This window comes from Phyllobates terribilis, unplaced genomic scaffold (assembly GCF_046119375.1).
Source record: "Phyllobates terribilis strain yellow unplaced genomic scaffold, ASM4611937v1 Scaffold_2__4_contigs__length_985480577, whole genome shotgun sequence".
In the NCBI taxonomy this organism is placed as follows: domain Eukaryota; kingdom Metazoa; phylum Chordata; class Amphibia; order Anura; family Dendrobatidae; genus Phyllobates; species Phyllobates terribilis.
In genome coordinates this window covers 43969908-43990849 of record NW_027362762.1, presented here as the reverse complement: position 1 = coordinate 43990849, position 20942 = coordinate 43969908, and the positions used below count along the sequence as shown (strand labels likewise).

Here is a 20942-nt window from a genome sequence, read left to right as displayed (position 1 = left end):
AAATCTAGTAATAAACCTTTTATACAAATTTTTCATGCTGAGGTGTATACATCTATTCGGCCCACCCCGTATATATATGTAATGAAGGAAGGGGTTAATGCCAGGTGTTAACCTAAACAGGTTTCTATATATCTTCAGGACTGACACCTTTTCCATGGTCACATCCCTTGCAGTACGGTGCACAGGATGACGCTGCCGCTGTGTATGGTGACCTTGAAGCGTTGACCTTGGAGCACAGCGCGGTGATACAATAGCATCGTTTTCACAACAAGCAGCTGCCAAAAAATGTTCCATATAATCCCCATTGTCTTCTGGGAAATCAGACTCTTCCTTCCTAATCATGACGCCAATGTCCCAAATGATACGTTTACCCCCAGCATCGCTGTGCAGCCGTAGTTAATAGCGCAGAGGGTGCACCACCCGCCAGAGAACTGAAAGTTGCAGCCCCCACAATTCTACAAAAATCAAGAAAACTCCAGTGATTTATATACATTTCATGTGATTTTTTGTTGACAGAATTGATGCATTCTGGTTTCGTTTTTTTTTTGGAAAGCTGAGTGCGATCATTACAGATCTCCCAGCTTTCCTGAATTCTGGAATGGAAAATCTGCAGGAAGGTTAAATACACTGACTGTCAAGCCAAGATCACAAGGTCATAGACTCCATTCATATATCTGCCACACCCTTGTTATGTCACCAAGTAGTGTGCCCATATTATCCTCCATCCTGGGCCCCATGCTATAACATTTTTCCCCATCCTGATAAAATGTCCCCCATCCTGGTATAATGTCCCCCATCCTGGTATAATAGCCCCATCCTGGTATAAAGTCCCCCATTCTGATATAATGTCCCCCATCCTGGTTTAATTCCCACCATTCCAGTATAATGTCCTCCATTTCAGCACAATGTCACCCATCCTGATATAATGTCCCCCATCCTGGTACAATATCAACCATCCTGGTATAACGTCCCACATCCTGGTATAATGTCCCCCATCCTTGTTTAATTCCCAACATCCCGATAAAATGTCCTCCATTCAGGTACAATGTCCCATCCTGGTATAATGCTCCTATCCTTTCCTGGTATAATGTCCCCCATGGTGGTATAATGCTCCCCATCCGAGTATAATGTCCCCCATCCTGGTATAATGTCCCCCATCTTGGTATAATGTCCCCCATCCTAGTATAATGCCCCTATCCTCGTATAATTTCCCCCATTGTGGTATAATGTCCCCATCCTGATATAATGCTCCCCATCCTGGTATAATGTCCCACATCCTGGTATAATGCCCCTATTCTGATATAATGTCTCCCATGCTGGTATGATTTCCCCCATCCTGGTGTAATGTCCCCATCCTGGAATAATGTCCCCCATCCTGGAATAATGTCCCCCATCCTGGAATAATGTCCCCCATCCTGGTATAATGCTACCCATCCTGGTATAATATCCTGCATGTTGGTATAATGTCCCCATCCTGGAATAATGCCCCCATCCTGGTATAATGTGCCTCATCCTAGTTTAATGTCCTCCATTCTGGTACAATGTCCCCCATTCTGGTATAATGCCCCTATCCTGGTATAATATCCCCATTATGGTATAATGCTACCCATCCTGGGATAATGCACCCCATCCTGGTATAATATCCTGCATGTTGGTATAATGTCCCCATCCTCTAATAATGTCCCCCATCCTGGTATAATGTCCCCCCATCCTGGTATAATGTCCCCCATTCTGGTATAATGTCCCCCATTCTGGTATAATGCCCCTATCATGGTATAATGCCCCCCATTGTGATATAATGTCCCCATCCTGGTATAATGTCCCCTATTCTGGTACAATGTGTCCTCCGTTCTGGTATAATGCTCCCCATTCTGGTACAATGTCACCCATCCTGGTACAATGTCACCCATCCTGGTACAATGTGTCCCCCATTCTGGTATAATGTCCCCCATCCTAGTAAAATGTCCCCCATTCTGATGTAATGCCTCCATCCTGTTATAATGTCCCCCATTCTGGTATAATGTCCCCATCCTGGTATTATGTCCTCCATTCTGGTACAATGTGTCTCCCATTCTGGTATAATGTCCCCCATCCTAGTAAAATGTTCCCCATTCTGATGTAATGCCTCCATCCTGTTATAATGTCCCCATCCTGGTATAATGCTCCCAATCCAGGTATAATGTCCCACATCCTGGTGTAATGTCCCCCATTCTAGTATAATGCCCATATTCTGATATAATGTCACCCATGCTGGTACAATGTCCCCCATCCTCATATAATTTCCCCCATTGTGGTATAATGCTCCGCATCCTGATATCATGCTCCCCATCCTGGTATAATGTCCCACATCTTGGTATAATGTCCCATATCCTGGTATAAAGCCCCTATCCTGGTATAATGTCCCCCATTCTAGTATAATGCCCCTATTCTGATATGTCTCCCATGCTGGTATAATTTCCCCCATCCTGGTATAATGGCCCCTATCCTGGTACAGTGTCCCCCATTGTGGTACAATGTGTCCCCCATTCTGGTATAATGCCCCCCATCCTGTTATAATGACCCCTATCCTAGTATAATGCCCCTATCTTGGTATAATGTACCCCATCCTGGTATAATGTCCCCTATCCTGGTTTAATTCCCCCCATCTCGGTAGAATGTGCCCATTCTGGTATAATGTACCTCATCCTAGTATAATGTCCTCCATTCTGGTACAATGTCCTCCATTCTGGTATAATGTTCCTATCCTGGTATAATGTCCCTATCCTGGTATAATGCCCCTATCCTGGTATAATATCCCCATTATGGTATAATGCTACCCATCCTGGTATAATATCCCCATTATGGTATAATGCTACCCATCCTGGTATAATGCACCCCATCCTGGTATAATGCACCCCATCCTGGTATAATGTCCCCCATCCTGGTATAATGTCCCCCATCCTGGTATAATTCCCCCCATTCTGGTTTAATGTCCCTCATCCTAGTATAATGTCCTCCATTCTGGTACAATGTCCCCCATTCTGGTATAATGTCCCTATCGTGGTATAATGCTCCTATCCTTGTATAATTTTCCCCCATTGTGGTATAATGTCCCCATCCTGATATAATGTCCCCTTTCTGGTACAATGTGTCCTCCGTTCTGGTATAATGCTCCCCATCCTGCTATAATGCCCTTATCCTGGTATAATGTTCATCCTGGTATAAAGCCCCTATCCTGGTATAATGTCCCCCATTCTAGTATAATGCCCATATTCTGATATAATGTCTCTCATGCTGGTATAATTTCCCCCATTCTGGTATAATGGCCCCATCCTGGTACAATGTCCCCCATTGTGGTACAATGTGTCCCCCATCCTGGTATAATGCCCCCCATCCTGGTATAATGCCCCTACCTCGGTATAATGTCCCCCATTCTAGTATAATGTCCCCCATCCTGGTATAATATCTCCATCCTTGTATAATGTCCCCATCCTTGTATAATGTCCACCATCCTGGTATAATGTCCCCATGCTGGTATAATGCTACCCATCCTGGTATAATATATCGCATGTTGGTATAATATCCCCATCCTGATATAATGTCTCCCATCCTGGAATAATGTCTCCTATCCTGGTGTAATATTCCAATTCTGATATAATGTCCCCATCCTTGTATAATGTCTCCATCCTGGGTGCCTTCCATTCTTCTCCAGTCCCCAAATAATAAATACCATACAGTGCCCAAGTAATAGCAAATACAGTGCCCAACTGACAGCCCCATGCATGAAGCAATACTTAACAGTGCCACACAAAACAAAAATAGTGCAAAAGTAATAGAAATATACAGTGCCCAATAAAACCAACATACAGTGCCCAAATAACAGCTGCATGCATAAAGTCATCTAATAACAGCGCCACACAATGCAAAATGTATCCAACTCATACCATGCCAACATAAGTGTCCAAAAACCCGTCCCTGGCCCTGAACAATAGTAATGAACCCCTATAAATATAAGCAGCTTGAGCACCCCCATAACAATGCCAGAGTGCCCGGACAAGGACATTTACCCCTTTGATGAGAGCATGCTGGCTGTGGCACAATTTGCAGGTCTCAGTGCAATATTTTGTGTGGTATTCGTATAGTATGGTGGGGAAGTGATATTTAAGCAGGGAGTATATAATGTATAGGGTCCCATAGTGGAGGGTCCCCCTGAGACACCAGGAGCACTAGAGTAACCATATGTTGGGAACCCCCTTGTGTTTATGCATTTATTTACACAATAGATAAATGACCAATTTTGATAATTTTGCTATCTGGACATGCTGGCACTTGTAGTTCCACACAAAGTTGAACATCTCCTCCCACGTCTGTGAATTGTAGCCGTTGATTTTTTGGTTTATTATTATAAAGTCCAGCGATATGAAAGGCGGCTGATTGATGAGCTCAATATATCTGAGCCCATTTAGGAGAGATTACAGCTCGGGGCGTCGTCATAGTATAAACTCATTACACACAAAACGTCCCCGGAGAGCAGTGAATACGCTATAGGGTGCAGGACTAGTACTCCCATCGTGCATCGCGGCCCCACACATCTGAGGATGAAGACTGGCGGAATAGATTCAGCCTAGAGATGTAGATACTCTGTGCTGCTGGAGACCCCCCAATCCTTCCACCATGTAACATTGAGTCTATGAACTTCCAGAAGAACAGCACACTCCTCTCCTGAAATACTCTGTGCTGCTGGAGACCCCCCACTCCTTCCACCATGTAACATTGAGTCTATGAACTGCCAGAAGAACAGCACACTCCTCTCCTGAAATACTCTGTGCTGCTGGAGACCCCCCACTCCTTCCACCATGTAACATTGAGTCTATGAACTGCCAGAAGAACAGCACACTCCTCTCCTGAAATACTCTGTGCTGCTGGAGAGCCCCAATCCTTCCACCATGTAACATTGAGTCTATGAACTGCCAGAAGAACAGCACACTCCTCTCCTGAAATACTCTGTGCTGCTGGAGAGCCCCAATCCTTCCACCATGTAACATTGAGTCTATGAACTGCCAGAAGAACAGGACACTCCTCTCCTGAAATACTCTGTGCTGCTGGAGACCCCCCAATCCTTCCACCATGTAACATTGAGTCTATGAACTGCCAGAAGAACAGCACACTCCTCTCCTGAAATACTCTGTGCTGCTGGAGACCCCCCAATCCTTCCACCATGTATCATTGAGTCTATGAACTGCCAGAAGAACAGCACACTCTTCTCCTGAAATACTCTGTGCTGCTGGAGACCCCCGAATCCTTCCACCATGTAACATTGAGTCTATGAACTGCCAGAAGAACAGCACACTCCTCTCCTGAAATACTCTGTGCTGCTGGAGACCCCCCAATCCTTCCACCATGTATCATTGAGTCTATGAACTGCCAGAAGAACAGCACACTCTTCTCCTGAAATACTCTGTGCTGCTGGAGACCCCCGAATCCTTCCACCATGTATCATTGAGTCTATGAACTGCCAGAAGAACAGCACACTCTTCTCCTGAAATACTCTGTGCTGCTGGAGACCCCCGAATCCTTCCACCATGTAACATTGAGTCTATGAACTGCCAGAAGAACAGGACACTCCTCTCCTGAAATACTCTGTGCTGCTGGAGACCCCCCAATCCTTCCACCATGTAACATTGAGTCTATGAACTGCCAGAAGAACAGCACACTCCTCTCCTGAAATACTCTGTGCTGCTGGAGACCCCCCAATCCTTCCACCATGTATCATTGAGTCTATGAACTGCCAGAAGAACAGCACACTCTTCTCCTGAAATACTCTGTGCTGCTGGAGACCCCCGAATCCTTCCACCATGTAACATTGAGTCTATGAACTGCCAGAAGAACAGGACACTCCTCTCCTGAAATACTCTGTGCTGCTGGAGACCCCCCAATCCTTCCACCATGTAACATTGAGTCTATGAACTGCCAGAAGAACAGCACACTCCTCTCCTGAAATACTCTGTGCTGCTGGAGACCCCCCAATCCTTCCACCATGTATCATTGAGTCTATGAACTGCCAGAAGAACAGCACACTCTTCTCCTGAAATACTCTGTGCTGCTGGAGACCCCCGAATCCTTCCACCATGTATCATTGAGTCTATGAACTGCCAGAAGAACAGCACACTCTTCTCCTGAAATACTCTGTGCTGCTGGAGACCCCCGAATCCTTCCACCATGTAACATTGAGTCTATGAACTGCCAGAAGAACAGGACACTCCTCTCCTGAAATACTCTGTGCTGCTGGAGACCCCCCAATCCTTCCACCATGTAACATTGAGTCTATGAACTTCCAGAAGAACAGCACACTCCTCTCCTGAAATACTCTGTGCTGCTGGAGACCCCCCAATCCTTCTGTAGCACCCTGAGGATTCGGCTGCTACAGGGGTATTGCACCTCAACCCAGAGGTGTGATATTCCACTCCCGGGCAAGGATGGAGAGTGGAACTGAGCTCGGTAGGCTGCATGCACTACATACATCCCATTTCCGAGGAACAGGCCGACGGTACTCCCACTTAGAAATGTGCAGGTACGACCGAGTCTGTTCCTGGCTGGAGTGGGAGGGGGGGTGGTACATCCCATGTAGTGTAGGGGCAGATAGGGGGAGCAGCCTGGGTAAAGATAGGAGCTCATTGGGTGCTGGTCACCTGAGCTCACACATAGAGGGATATATAAGGTGGGCACCAACTAGAATCAGGGTCAGTCTGTCAGAATCAGGAAGAGGAGCAGAGCAGAGCCCTAGAGAGAGAGAGAGTGGAGCAGAGAAAGAGAGACCCAGAGGGGGAAGCAGAAGAGAGGACTCCAAGATCCCAAATTAAAACAACGGGTGAAGAGCCGGCATCAGGGTACCGGAACCCAAGCTGGTGGGGGCAGAAACACACCCCAGCCAGAGACCGGAGGCCGTGGGCAGCGTCTGCCACGGCCACCCACCACATCCACCCCGAAGGCATACCACGCGGAGGGTCAGGGAACCCAAGGCCAAGGGTCACCCAACAGAAGGCCCGAGGGAGCTGGACCTGGGTGGATCACTAGTGGGGACGGCCAGAGAAAGGACAGAAGGAGAGCTCAGGGTCACGCTCCGGACTCGCTTGGGGGTTGGCTGGATCCAGGACCTGGTGGACGCAGCACGGCTCGGGTGGTCACTAGCAGCTGGAGTGACCGGAACATCAGCAGTGAGTAAATACCCTAAACTGCACAACTCGACTCTGTCTTCCTTTAACATCTATGCTGCACCACCACAACCCCCATCCTCTGCACCTGACCCCCTGAGGCTATACCCCACCCGTTGGGGGTTATACCATCAAAAGCTGCACCTACACCATCAGCCTCAGCGGACCCTGCTGCAGCGGCGGCCATAGTGACCGCAATACAACGGGTGGCGTAGTCGACACAAAAGAACTTTAGTAACATCTGTAGAACTGCCACATCACACTGAGCTTGACGCCCTGGGCACGGGACCGGGTCACAGCCGCTCGGAGACTACAACCCCCCATCTGATCCGGTGCCGGGTATTCCCCTCAAAAAGGAATATGTCCCAGGGGGCGCGTCACTTCCACCATGTAACATTGAGTCTATGAACTTCCAGAAGAACAGCACACTCCTCTCCTGAAATACTCTGTGCTGCTGGAGACCCCCCACTCCTTCCACCATGTAACATTGAGTCTATGAACTTCCAGAAGAACAGCACACTCCTCTCCTGAAATACTCTGTGCTGCTGGAGACCTCCCAATCCTTCCACCATGTAACATTGAGTCTATGAACTTCCAGAAGAACAGCACACTCCTCTCCTGAAATACTCTGTGCTGCTGGAGACCCCCCAATCCTTCCACCATGTAACATTGAGTCTATTAACTTCCAGAAGAACAGGACACTCCTCTCCTGAAATACTCTGTGCTGCTGGAGACCCCCCAATCCTTCCACCATGTAACATTGAGTCTATTAACTTCCAGAAGAACAGCACACTCCTCTCCTGAAATACTCTGTGCTGCTGGAGACCCCCCAATCCTTCCACCATGTAACATTGAGTCTATGAACTGCCAGAAGAACAGCACACTCCTCTCCTGAAATACTCTGTGCTGCTGGAGACCCCCCACTCCTTCCACCATGTAACATTGAGTCTATGAACTTCCAGAAGAACAGCACACTCCTCTCCTGAAATACTCTGTGCTGCTGGAGACCCCCCAATCCTTCCACCATGTAACATTGAGTCTATGAACTGCCAGAAGAACAGCACACTCCTCTCCTGAAATACTCTGTGCTGCTGGAGACCCCCCACTCCTTCCACCATGTAACATTGAGTCTATTAACTGCCAGAAGAACAGCACACTCCTCTCCTGAAATACTCTGTGCTGCTGGATAACCGGCGCCTTCCTCTACCTGTGAGCTGTCATTTGTCACATGCAGCCCAGTCCTCACTAACATCTTCCCACCCCATTAAGGCCAGCACGCTCCTCTCCTGAAATACTCTGTGCTGCCTCTCATATGCCAATAAACACAATATCCAGTGCACTAGGCACCTTGCATAGATTTTATCTACAGCCCCCATACACAGTGAACGCTGATTATCCGCTCATCCCTTTTCACACTGGCTGCATTATAAATGCCGATCTTACGAGTGACATCCATTGTTGGTGACTGACTCAGCTCCGCTAATGGATGTAACTGTCTCCACTCATCGACTCCAGGGGGAATAACGGCCCCTCACTAATCAATAATGTACAATGGAAGACACGGATTCACGGCATGTCCCTGAGGAACGTGGGCTCCCCAGATAAAGGCACCAAACCCTCCAGGAGTGACTCAAGTGGAGTCCTCACTCAATGGCCATCCATCGCTAATGTAACACTTCAGGCTCTTCAGCTTCCAACTGGTATCCAGTTATGTAGCATTGGAGCCATAGGATGTCCTGGCACAAGGCAAAGGCACCGAACATCTACACTGCCTCACCACTAGAGGGAGCTCACTACATGCAAGATTTATACAGCCAACACTAGGGGGAGCTCACTACATACAGATCTATACAGCCACCACTAGAGGGAGCTCATTACATACAGATCTATACAGCCACCACTAGGGGGAGCTCACTACATGCAGATCTATACAGCCACCACTACAGGGAGCTCACTACATGCAAGATTTATACAGCCACCACTAGGGGGAGCTCACTGCATACAGATCTATACAGCCACCACTAGGCGGAGCTCACTGCATACAGATCTATACAGCCACCACTAGGAGGAGCTCACTACATACAGATCTATACATCCACCACTAGAGGGAGCTCACTACATACAGATTTATACAGCCATCACTAGGGGAGCTCACTACATGCAATATTTATACAGCCACCACTAGGGGGAGCTCACTGCATACAGATCTATACAGCCACCACTAGAGAGAGCTCACTGCATACAGATCTATACAGCCACCACTAGAGGGAGCTCACTGCATACAGATCTATAGAGCCACCACTAGAGGGAGTGTGGCGCCCTGCTGCGCATGGTGCCACAGAACCCAGAAGGGTGCATGGATGGATTTCTCCACAAGAGGCCCTCACTACATGCAAACACCTCCACCTTCCACCTCATACCAGCAGAGGGAGCCCTGATAGGGATATATAAAGGGAAGGTGGCGCCAGGCAGTTAGTTCAGTCTAGAGATTAGCGTTACAGTGTGCTCAGACAGAGTGAGAGCAGCACGTAGGCTGCTGTGTGAGGCAAGCTAGGCCTCCAGCAGCACTGAAACCTAGTGAGGGCCCCGAGCGTGGCCGAAGGCGAGAGGAAGGAAGGAGTGATAAAAGGGGGCAGAGGAGCATACCAGGCTCACCCCAGTATATATACCGGACACCGGGTCCGAGCCTACAGGGACCCCTTTACACCCAGTAAGGATAACCGGAATCCCAGGAGGACTACAAGTCCCTGGCAAACCTGAAGCTAGACACATACAGGACCAGGAACCACGAAGGCCCCGACGTCCAGGGAAAGTGGTTACCAACCGGAGGTCCTACTTCAGAGCAACAGGTGGAGTAAAAACAGGACACATAAGCTAGGCACAGTTGCAGGCTGGCCAGGAGCTTACACAGAGGCAGACACGGATCAGGAGGCCTTATACCCGCTCACTGGGGAGAAGTCCAAAAGTGCGCCCTTCACTTGGAGTACCCTGGACCGTATCTAACAGCTGTACCAGTAAAGGTAACGAAGCAAAACCCCCTGTCTCTGTCCGTTACTCCAGCTGTGCCATCGTTCTTCCCCTGCACTACAACGCCCAGCGCACCTTCCACCATCTATCTATCTATCTATCTATCTATCTATCTATCTACACTGCCCTGAGACCCCGCTCCACCTGTGGGGAGCCGTCCCATCTTAGCTGCCTTGTCACCTGCCTCAGAGGACCGTCGCAGCGCTGGTGACCATCACCAGACACCACAGGTGGCGTCACGAATTCTCTGAACTGTTACTAGTATTTGCTACCCCTTTGTGCACTGACAGCCCTGGGCCAGCCACCGTGATATACTACCCCGAATAGTAAGGCCCCTGGGGGCGAGTCATCCCACTTGGCGTCACGAACAGGATTGCGTGCCCGTTGCCACCGGGTACTGTGCGCCTTAAAAGACTGTAAATCTTACTGTGGTGAATTGCCGCTGTTTCCCGCCATTATCCGCCATTTTCGGGTCGCCGCGCGGGAAGAAGAGGGGCGTAACCGCTGGAAGCGCGCGAAGCCCAGGACACGCCCCGCCCCTGACGTCGTACCAGGAAGCGTTAGGTCCCGGAAGGAGCGAGAGGACGCTCTGACGTCAGACGCGAGCGACGCAAGGTCCTGAAAGAAGACCGTCGCACGTGGAGCTGCGGCCTACCTGTTAAAGAAGGTAGGCTCCGGTTCACTAGGGGGGCGCAACAATGGCCGACGACCAGCAAGCTGCCGGAGCATCGATTAACGCTCCTGATGTCCAACCTGCGCCCGGCGCCGCACAGGCCGGAGCAGCCGCTCCACCAGCAGGGGTCGTAACTCCATTGATCCCTATGGCCCTGCCATATATCCCTGGAGCGAAGTGGTTCCCCCAGTCTAACGGCAAACCGGACACACTGTCCGGATTCAAGAGGAAAATATGCGGCATACTGGACATGTACTCTATGACTTGCAAGCAGAGAACCGCTGTAGTGTTAGGACAATTGACTGGTGCCGCTGCGCGAGAAGTTGAAACCTGGCCAGCCTCAGACCAAGAATCAGTGTCCACCATCTTTAAAAGACTGCAAACCGCGTTTGAAAACCGCACTGAGACAGATTTCCGGATGAGGTTCTACCAGTGTGTCCAGAAACCCGAGGACAGTATCCGGGACTATGCCTGGCGCTTACAGGAGGCCCCGCGGGCCCTGAAACAGGTTAGTCCAGCCAGCATCCATGAGGAAAATAAAATGCTGACGGAACAATTCATCTGGGGGTTGAAGTCCCAGGAAGAATACAGAACTGTACGGTGGTGGGCCTTAGACCATCCAGATGCCACCTTTGACACCCTTAAGGACATGGCTATAAATGGTCTGCAGCCCCTGGAAACCACAGACACTGCTATCCAGCGTTACCAGGGTGGGACCACCCCCCGTGCCTGCAGCACCCACAGCTCCTTCACTAACGGCCGAAACAAGGATGCAAACAGTGCCCCCTAGCGAGCTGGACAGCATACGCTCTGAGGTGCGCCAGCTAAGTAAAACCCTGGCCACTGTCATGAGCACCCTGCAGCTACAGACGGAGCGTGAGCCGGAAGGAAGGATCCTACTCGCCAACAGCCCTGAGGATGTCCCCTGGATGAGAAGAAGAAGAAGGACAACGCCACCCCGTAGGAGGACAACACCACCCCGGAGGGGGACAACGCCACCCCGTGGGAGGACCAACGACCAACGCCGCCCTCCAGAAGACTTCATCTGCTACCGCTGCCATAAAGCAGGCCACACCACGCGGAGGTGTCCTTTAAACGAGGAAACCCTGGGGCCGAGGGCCGACACCCAGGAGTAGACCAACCAGGCCCAACAAACTGGTACCGCCAGTTCGTGGGAGGAAGACCTTTCCTGTCCATTGTGCTGGACACAGGATCTCAGGTAACCATTATGCCTGACATCCTCTACAAAAGGTTCTGGTCCATAGACGAACTGAGCCCGCCAGCTCCAAACCTTTCCGTGTATGCCTCCAATGGCCTTCCCCTTAACCTAGTAGGGGTTAAGGATGTGGCAGTAAAGGTGGGAAGAGTGGAACTGAAGGACCAGGGACTAATTGTAGTAGAGACTAATCCTGATGATACAGACTTGTATATGATACTTGGCACAAATATTGTCAGTAAGTGTTTGGGAGAAGCGTTGTTCTTGCTCCAACAGATGGCTGACACTGCCAGACGAGGGCAGAGGAGGGTGCTCCAGAAAGAGATCCGAGCCCTTATGTACCCGCAACAGGTAAAGCTAACAGGTGGTGAGATTGGTTATGTACGGGTGACAGACCCAATACCCATTGTGATTCCCCCAATGAGTGAAATGCTGATTTGGTGTAGAGCAGCAATAGGTCTCAGAGGACAGAGCTACCAGGCGGTAGTAGAACCCCTTAGCTCAGAGCACAGACCTACACTCTTGACCACCAGAGGGGTAGTGGATGTACGCAATGGGAGGGTGCCCGTACGCCTCCTAAACTATGGGGAGGATGAGATTAGATTACCATGCTGTTGCCAAACTGTACACAGTAGATAACAACTCCATACACACGGCAGAGTCCTTAACCTCACCAGACGAAGTGGAGGATAATGACCCGGCAACCCAGGTGGAGGATTGGTGTCAACAGCTCCATGTTGGGACAGACACCACTCCTGCCCATCAGAAACAGGGTGTACACCGGGTGGTTCAGGAATACGAGCAGGTATTCAGTAAACACCCGCTTGACTTTGGGAGGATTAAAGGGGTACAACACCATATCCCCACAGGTGACCATCCACCCATCAAAGAACGTTACAAGCCTATACCACCAGCACACTACCAGAAGGCGAAGGAGATGTTGCACGACATGAAGAAGGCAGGGGTAATAAGAGATATCTATAGCCCCTGGGCAGCTCCCCTAGTTCTAGTCAGGAAAAAGGACGGGAGCATGAGAATGTGTGTAGATTACAGACAAGTAAATCGCATTACACATAAAGATGCATACCCTTTACCACGTATAGAGGAATCCCTGGCTGCCTTTAAGTCTGCAAATTACTTCTCCACCCTTGACCTCACTAGTGGGTACTGGCAAGTAGCTGCGAGTTCAACAGTATGCCGTTTGGACTCTGCAACGCCCCCGGAACGTTCCAGAGATTGATGGAGTGCTGCCTGGGACATCGCAACTTCGAGACTGTACTACTATACCTGGACGACGTGATAGTGTACTCCAAGATGTATGAGGACCACTTGAAGCACCTGGCAGAGGTATTTGAGTCACTGTCCCGGTACGGGATGAAGCTGAAGCCCTCAAAGTGCCACCTGCTCAAGCGAAAGGTACAGTACCTGGGGCACATCGTTAATCCAGAGGGAGTAGCACCAGACCCGGAGAAGGTCACTGCCATCAAGAAATGGCCGGAGCCGAAGAGCCTCAAGGAGGTGCGTCAGTTCCTGGGACTAGTTGGGTATTACCGGAGGTTTGTGAAGGACTATACTAAGAAAGAGGCGCCTTTGCAAGATCTCCTGGTAGGACAGTCCGGGAGAGGCAGAAACCCCCCGTTCCGGTGGGGTAAGGAGCAAGTTGAATCCTTTAAGGTGATGAAGGGGATCCTGACCGGCGAAGAGATCCTAGCCTACCCTGACTTCAGCCAACCGTTCCTGCTGTACACTGATGCCAGCAACGAGGGATTAGGAGCTGTGTTAAGTCAGAAGCAGAATGGGCGAGAGAAGGTGATCGCCTATGCAAGCAGGAAGCTCCGCCCGACCGAGAGTAACTCAGAGAACTATAGCAGCTTCAAGTTGGAGTTCCTGGCCCTGGTCTGGGCCATCACCGAGCGGTTCAAGCACTACCTAGCCTCCAGTAAATTCACTGCCTTCACAGATAACAACCCCTTGACTCATCTGGAAAAAGCCAAGTTAGGAGCCATGGAACAACGATGGATGGTTCGGCTGTCAAACTACCAGTTAACCATTAAGTACCGGGCAGGCCGCAAGAATGCCAACGCCGATGCCCTGTCCAGGATGCCTCACCAGTCGGACACTGAAGAGGAAGTGGATGACCTGGAGGAGATTGAGCTACCTGCCTTCCACAGGAATGGAATGGTCCACGAGCAACAAGCCTCCAGGAGGCATAGTGGTAAGACAATAAACCCTTTGCCTCACCACAGCTGGAAGGAGACCCAGGACAGCGACCCGGTTGTCAGCCGTATTAAAGAATTTATAACCCAGGAAGGTTCCTCCCTGGAGAAGGTAGCGTCTCTACAAGCCAAGCAACTGTGGAATGAGAGAAGCCGGCTGTTCATCTATAGGGAGAAGCTGTGCCGAAGGTACGTCAACCCGAGGACCCATTAGATGGTGTGGCAGATTGTAGTGCCCAGGACGGACATCCAGATGGTGTTGGAGGCCTACCACGATCAAGCGGGGCACTTTGGCTGGAAGAAGCTAGAAACCCTGCTGAAGTGTCGGTTTTATTGAGTTCCATTGAGCGGTGGTGCCGGAATTGTGGACCCTGTAGCCTCAGAAGAAAAGACTACAGCAGCCAGAAGGCACCCCTGCAACCCATCAAGACAACTCGACCCTTGGAGATCGTGGCCCTGGATCATGTCGAGCTGTCACCCAGTATGTCAGGATATTCCTATGCCCTGATCACGGTGGATCACTACTCCCGGTTCCTGGTGGTCGCCTCCGTCAAGGATCTGATGGCAGAAACTGCGGCTAAGACGTTTCAGGCGTACTTCTGCAGGCCCCATGGATACCCGGAGCAGGTGCTGACAGATCAAGGCTCAGCCTTTGAAGCCAAATTGTTCAAGGAGTTCTGTCATCTGTACGGGTGTAAGAAGATTCGGACTACGCCGTACCACCCCCAAACCAATGGTCTCTGTGAAAAGATGAATAACATCGTCATCGACCAGACCTTACCATTAGAGGAGAGAAATCAGTGGCCAGACCTACTACCTAACCTGGTAGATCTGTACAACCACATACCTGTGAGTTCCACCAATTGTACTCCAGCATATCTTATGCAAGCAAGACCCGGGAAGTTGCCCATGGACCTGGAGCTTGGTGTAATAGAACCAGAAGCGGATATGTCCACTGAGGACTGGGACACGACCAGACAGGAGCAGTACAGAAGAGTACAGGCCTGTGTCGAAAACAGTCTCACTCGTGTGAGGGACAAACAGCAAGCCCACTACAATAAAAGTGCTCCCACAGAACCCTTCACACCAGGAGAAGTGGTGTTAAAAAGGAAAAGGAGAAACCACAGACTTGATGACCAGTGGGAGAGAGAACCCTACGCTGTGTTAAAGTCAAGATTTGATAGCAAGAAGACCTGTCTAATTACCAAGGACGGAGGAAGAACGACTGCAATGGTATCAAGAGAGCATAGTAAAATAGCAATATTTGCAGATGATACTAAACTTTGTAAAGTAGTTAATACAGATGAGGATAGGGCACAGCTACAGGAGGATTTAGATAAATTGGGGAGTTGGGCCAAAAAATGGCAAATGGGGTTCAATGCCGATAAATGTAAGGTCATGCACATGGGAAAGAAAAACAGCAGTCACCCATACATATTAAATGGGAAAGCATTGGGGAAATCTGACATGGAGAAGGACCTGGGCGTCTTGGTTAATAGCAAATTAAATTGGAGTGCCCAGTGTCAGGCAGCAGCTGCGAAGGCAAATAGAGTCATGGCATGCATCAGAAGAGGAATAGGGGCATATGATGAGAACATTGTTCTTCCTCTGTATAAAGCGCTGGTAAGGCCGCACTTAGAATATTGTGCACAGTTCTGGGCTCCGGTGCTCAGGAAAGACATATTGGAGCTAGAGAGGGTACAAAGGAGGGCGACTAAGGTAATAAAGGGAATGGAGGGACTAGAATACCCAGAGAGGTTGTCAAAATTAGGCCTATTTACGTTGGAAAAGAGAAGGCTTAGGGGAGACCTCATAAACATGTATAAATACATCAGGGGGCAGTACAGAGATCTCTCCCATGACCTGTTTATACCAAGGATGGTAACAAAGACGAGGGGGCACACTATGCGTCTGGAGGAAAGGAGGTTCCTGCACCAGCATAGAAGGGGATTCTTTACGGTCAGAGCCGTGAGACTCTGGAACTCTCTGGGAGAGGAAGTGGTGATGTCCAACTCACTTAATGAGTTCAAGAGAGGCATGAACGCCTTTCTTGAGAACAATAAAATTACATCTTATGCTTAGTGATAGTTAACTAATCCAGGGATTTAATCTGACTGCCAGATTGGAGTCGGGAAGTGAATTTTTCCTCAATGATGTAAATTGGCCTATACCGCATGGGTTTTTTTTTGCCTTCCCCTGGATCAACGCTGCGGAATAGCTGCAGTGCACAAGAAATAGGCTGAACTGGATGGACGCTTGTCTTTTTTCGGCCTTATAAACTATGTAACTAATCTATGTAACTAAGACCACCTGAAGTTGTGTCCAGGTCTGCTAAAGCCCTAGGAGGAAGCACCTCTCACCGTACCGGAGGAGCCTAAAGAAGCAGTAATACACACTGAATTAGGAGATTTCCCGGCAGATTGGCCCCAAATAGGAGGAGCAGTGATAATACCTGTGATCCCCTTCTTCCAACAGCCAGAAGACCCTCCACAGCAAGAAGAACCTATAAGTGCTCCAGAAGAGCCTGCTCGAGAAGAATCCCCGGAAGAAGGATCCCCGGTTGGAGCGGAGCAAGAAGGCCCAGCCAATGGTGAACTTGCCAGTCCCATGGAGAGGTTAAGGCAGTTTTACAACCTACCTACACATAGAACTGACAGGATAACAAACACAGATACCATCCACACTCCCGTTCTATGTAGATCCACACATAGCACCAAAGGCCAGGCCCCTGTCAGGTTTAGCGAGTAAGCAGAAATGCCTACAGTATAAATAGTTGCCCCTGGGGTATATTTTTATTGTAAAATTTTCATGTATTCATTTATTGTTGTGTTTTGCCTTGCTGATGGACAATTTAGGTGACATGGACACTTTTCTATTGTATTTAGTCACCCGTGAGGGTATATATAAAAAGACTCTGTGGCTGAGGACTGTGAGCAGCCCAAAAACTGTTTAAGTACATAACTGCACTCCCTGGAGTGCCTTGTTACTGACCACTGGACAAAAACCCATTTGGCGCGGCGGAAGACGAGGTCCATCACCTGGATCCCCTATGCCCTGCAGCCACGCCCAGGGCCTACGTGGAGGGTTTGCGGACGGGTCCCTCATGCTACCATGTACTTTTGGTGAAAAGGACACCAGGTTCCGGGACTTGCTGTAACCATATTGTTATTATTGTAAATGTTAATGTTATTGTTTAACTTGTTTTTGCAAAAATGATTCAGTCCAGGAGTACTGAGTTTTACTAGGGGGGAATGTGGCGCCCTGCTGCGCATGGTGCCACAGAACCCAGAAGGGTGCATGGACGGATTTCTCCACAAGAGGCCCTCACTACATGCAAACACCTCCACCTTCCACCTCATACCAGCAGAGGGAGCCCTGATAGGGATATATAAAGGGAAGGTGGAGCCAGGCAGTTAGTTCAGTCTAGAGATTAGCATTACAGTGTGCTCAGACAGAGTGAGAGCAGCACGTAGGCTGCTGTGTGAGGCAAGCTAGGCCTTCAGCAGCACTGAAGCCTAGTGAGGGCCCCGAGCGTGGCCGAAGGAAGGAGTAATAAAAGGGGGCAGAGGAGCATACCAGGCTCACCCCAGTATATATACCGGACACCAGGTCCGAACCTACAGGGACCCTTTACACCCAGTAGGGATAACCGGAATCCCAGGAGGACTACAAGTCCCTGGCAAACCTGAAGCTAGGCACATACAGGACCAGGAACCACGAAGGCCCCGACGTCCAGGGAAAGTGGTTACCAACCGGAGGTCCTACTTCAGAGCAACAGGTGGAGTAAAAGCAGGACACATAAGCTAGGCACAGTTGCAGGCTGGCCAGGAGCATACACAGAGACAGACACGGATCAGGAGGCCTTATACCCGCTCCCTGGGGAGAAGTCCAAAAGTGCGCCCTTCACCTAGAGTATACTGGACAACAGCTGTACCAGTAAAGGTAAACCCCCTGTCTCTGTCCGTTACTCCGGCTGTGCCATCGTTCTTCCCCTGCACTACAACGCCCAGCGCACCCACCATCTATCTATCTACACTGCCCTGAGGCCTGCTCCACCTGTGGGGAGCTGTACCATCTTTAGCTGCCTTGACACCTGCCTCAGAGGACTGCTGCAGCGCTGGTGACCTTCACCAGACACCACAGGTGGCGTCACGAATTCTCTGAACTGTTATTAGTATTTGCTACCCCTTTGTGCACTGACCGCCCTGGGCCAGCCACCGTGATATACTACCCCGAATAGTAAGGCCCCTGGGGGCGAGTCAGGAGCTCACTGCATACAGATCTATAGAGCCACCACTAGAGGGAGCTCACTGCATACAGATATATACAGCCACCACTAGGGGGAGCTCACTACATGCAAGATTTATACAGCCACCACTAGGGGGAGCTCACTACATGCAAGATTTATACAGCCACCACTAGGGGGAGCTCACTACATGCAAGATTTATACAGCCACCACTATGGGGAGCTCACTACATGCAAGATTTATACAGCCACCACTAGGGGGAGCTCACTACATGCTGGATTTATACAGCCACCACTAGGGGGAGCTCACTACATGCAGATTTATACAGCCACCACTAGGGGGAGCTCACTCTATGCAGATTTATACAGCCACCACTAGGGGGAGCTCACCTCATACAGATTTATATAGCCTCCACTAGGCGGAGCTCACTACATGCAAGATTTATACAGCCACCACTAGGGGGAGCTCACTGCATACAGATCTATACAGCCACCACTACAGGGAGCTCACTACATGCAAGATTTATACAGCCACCACTAGGGGGAGCTCACTGCATACAGATCTATACAGCCACCACTAGGGGGAGCTCACTACATACTGATCTATACAGCCACCACTAGGCGGAGCTCACTACATGCAAGATTTATACAGCCACCACTAGGGGGAGCTCACTACATACAGATTTATACAGCCACCACTAGGGGGAGCTCACTGCATACACCTTACCCACCTGGGGGCTTGGTAAGTGATCTCCAGGCAGGTCCCACTCCCATCAGACAATAGTATTTCAGAGGGTGATGCAGATGATAACAGCAGTAGTGTAGTGGGGGTTGCCTCGTCATGCAGCAGATCTGTCAGAGTCCCCAGTAAATTATGCCCACCTGAAGTTTGGGGATGGGGTCTGCGGGGATGAGGAAACCAGGAGGGGGAAAAAGAATCGGAAGAAAACATAGGAGGAAAGGTTGGTGTTTGTCCCCCTTCCTGGGCACCCCGGATCCCGGCCCGGGCCCTGCAGTTGGTCCGGTGCGAGGGAGCGGGGAGAGTACAAGACATAGGGCGCAGGTCGCTGTCTCTGCTGGCGGTAGCAGAGGGGGCGAGAGTGGGCATGCGGCTGCAGAGCCGGACAATGTGTGTGGTCTGGAGCGTGGCCCTGTGGCGGGCGGTGATAAGATCTGTGGAGGTGTCCAGGCCCGGTCCTCAGTGAAAGCGGGGGACGGCCTGGCGCCTGCTGCACCCGCTGACGCTCGGGGGTGGAGACTGTGGTACCTTAATGGCGGTCGCCGCCCCCCGCAGTGTTGGCAGTGCGCTGTCAGCCGGGGCCGCGTGTGCTGAGGTGTCGGGGTCCTCCACATGCAGATCCGATTCTGGGTCAAAGTCAGGGACCCCGGCATCGGTTATCATCTCGGGTTCAGCTGTAATGGCTGCGGTAATGCTGGCCCGGACCGCATCCTCGCCGGAGGGGGTCGCACCACCGGGGTCCTCTGCGTGTGTGTCACCTCCTGTATCTGCGGGGGACCCGGTGGTGAAGTGCACAAAGGAGCGTGGAGATGGTCTGCAGGAGAGGCTGGAGCAACAGTCTGCAGCAGCTGCCAGCGCATGCTCTGCTGAAAAGCAGGGTGTGGTAATTAAACCCTGCAGCATCGCCCTTAAAGGGGCAGCTGCATTTCAAATAATAACCCCCCCAGTAGAAAGCAGTGTAAAGAAATAGAGATGGAAAAATGAGTGAAAGTGGAGTGAATAGTGTCTGACAATGGTGTAGGGTCTGGTGTTGGAGGGGCGGTTTCTGAGGTGGGAATGGGGGGTGTGATTGGTGCCAGCGCGGGGACTTCTACTAGTGGAAATGGTGAGGCTGAGGTAAGTGAGGTGGAGATGGTTGACTGTGAGGTTGAGGGTTCAGGGAATTTAGGGGCTGGTCCATCACCCCCCCTCGCCTGCAGGCACCATTAGTTATGCAGCTGTTGCTGGTGGGGTTCTACAGGGGTCTTCCTCATCTCCGGACCCAGGGAATGATGCTTTTCGCCGCTGTTTCCTGGAGGCCCTCAAAAAAGGGGAGCAGACGATCAATGTAGAGGGAAGAGAGGTGGAGTTGTCCTACTGGCTAGATAGGTTTGGTCTAGCTGCCTTCCAAGAGAAAAGGGGGGGGGGGAGAGACTGTGTGGTCCTCCCGACAGCCAGGCAGAGGGTCTCCAGGAGAAATGTGGTTTTGTCTTCGCTGGAGGGGCGATGAGGCGTGTCCATCAAGGACAAATTTGGTGTAGCTCCTCATGAAGATGGACTTCAGGGCTATTGACATCTTTGCTCTGATACATCCTTTTCGGACCTCCACCTTTGATATCAGCTTTGTTCGGCCGGAGGGCTTGGAGCTCTTTTGGT

General features: G+C 50.4%; 1 protein-coding gene across 2 annotated transcripts in view; it reads right to left on the bottom strand.

Annotated features, from left to right (window-relative positions):
* Positions 1 to 20172, bottom strand: part of GDPD5 (glycerophosphodiester phosphodiesterase domain containing 5) — a 149559-nt gene extending 129387 nt beyond the window's left edge. The window contains exon 1 of one of the 2 annotated variants that reach the window (XM_073661339.1): positions 19836 to 20172. The gene's annotated coding sequence lies outside the window, so the exon portion shown is untranslated. Of the gene's footprint in view, positions 1 to 19299; positions 19430 to 19835 lie in introns of those variants that run through there. The other variant, XM_073661342.1, reaches the window with a different exon arrangement.
* Between the last annotated feature and the right edge of the window lie 770 nt (positions 20173 to 20942).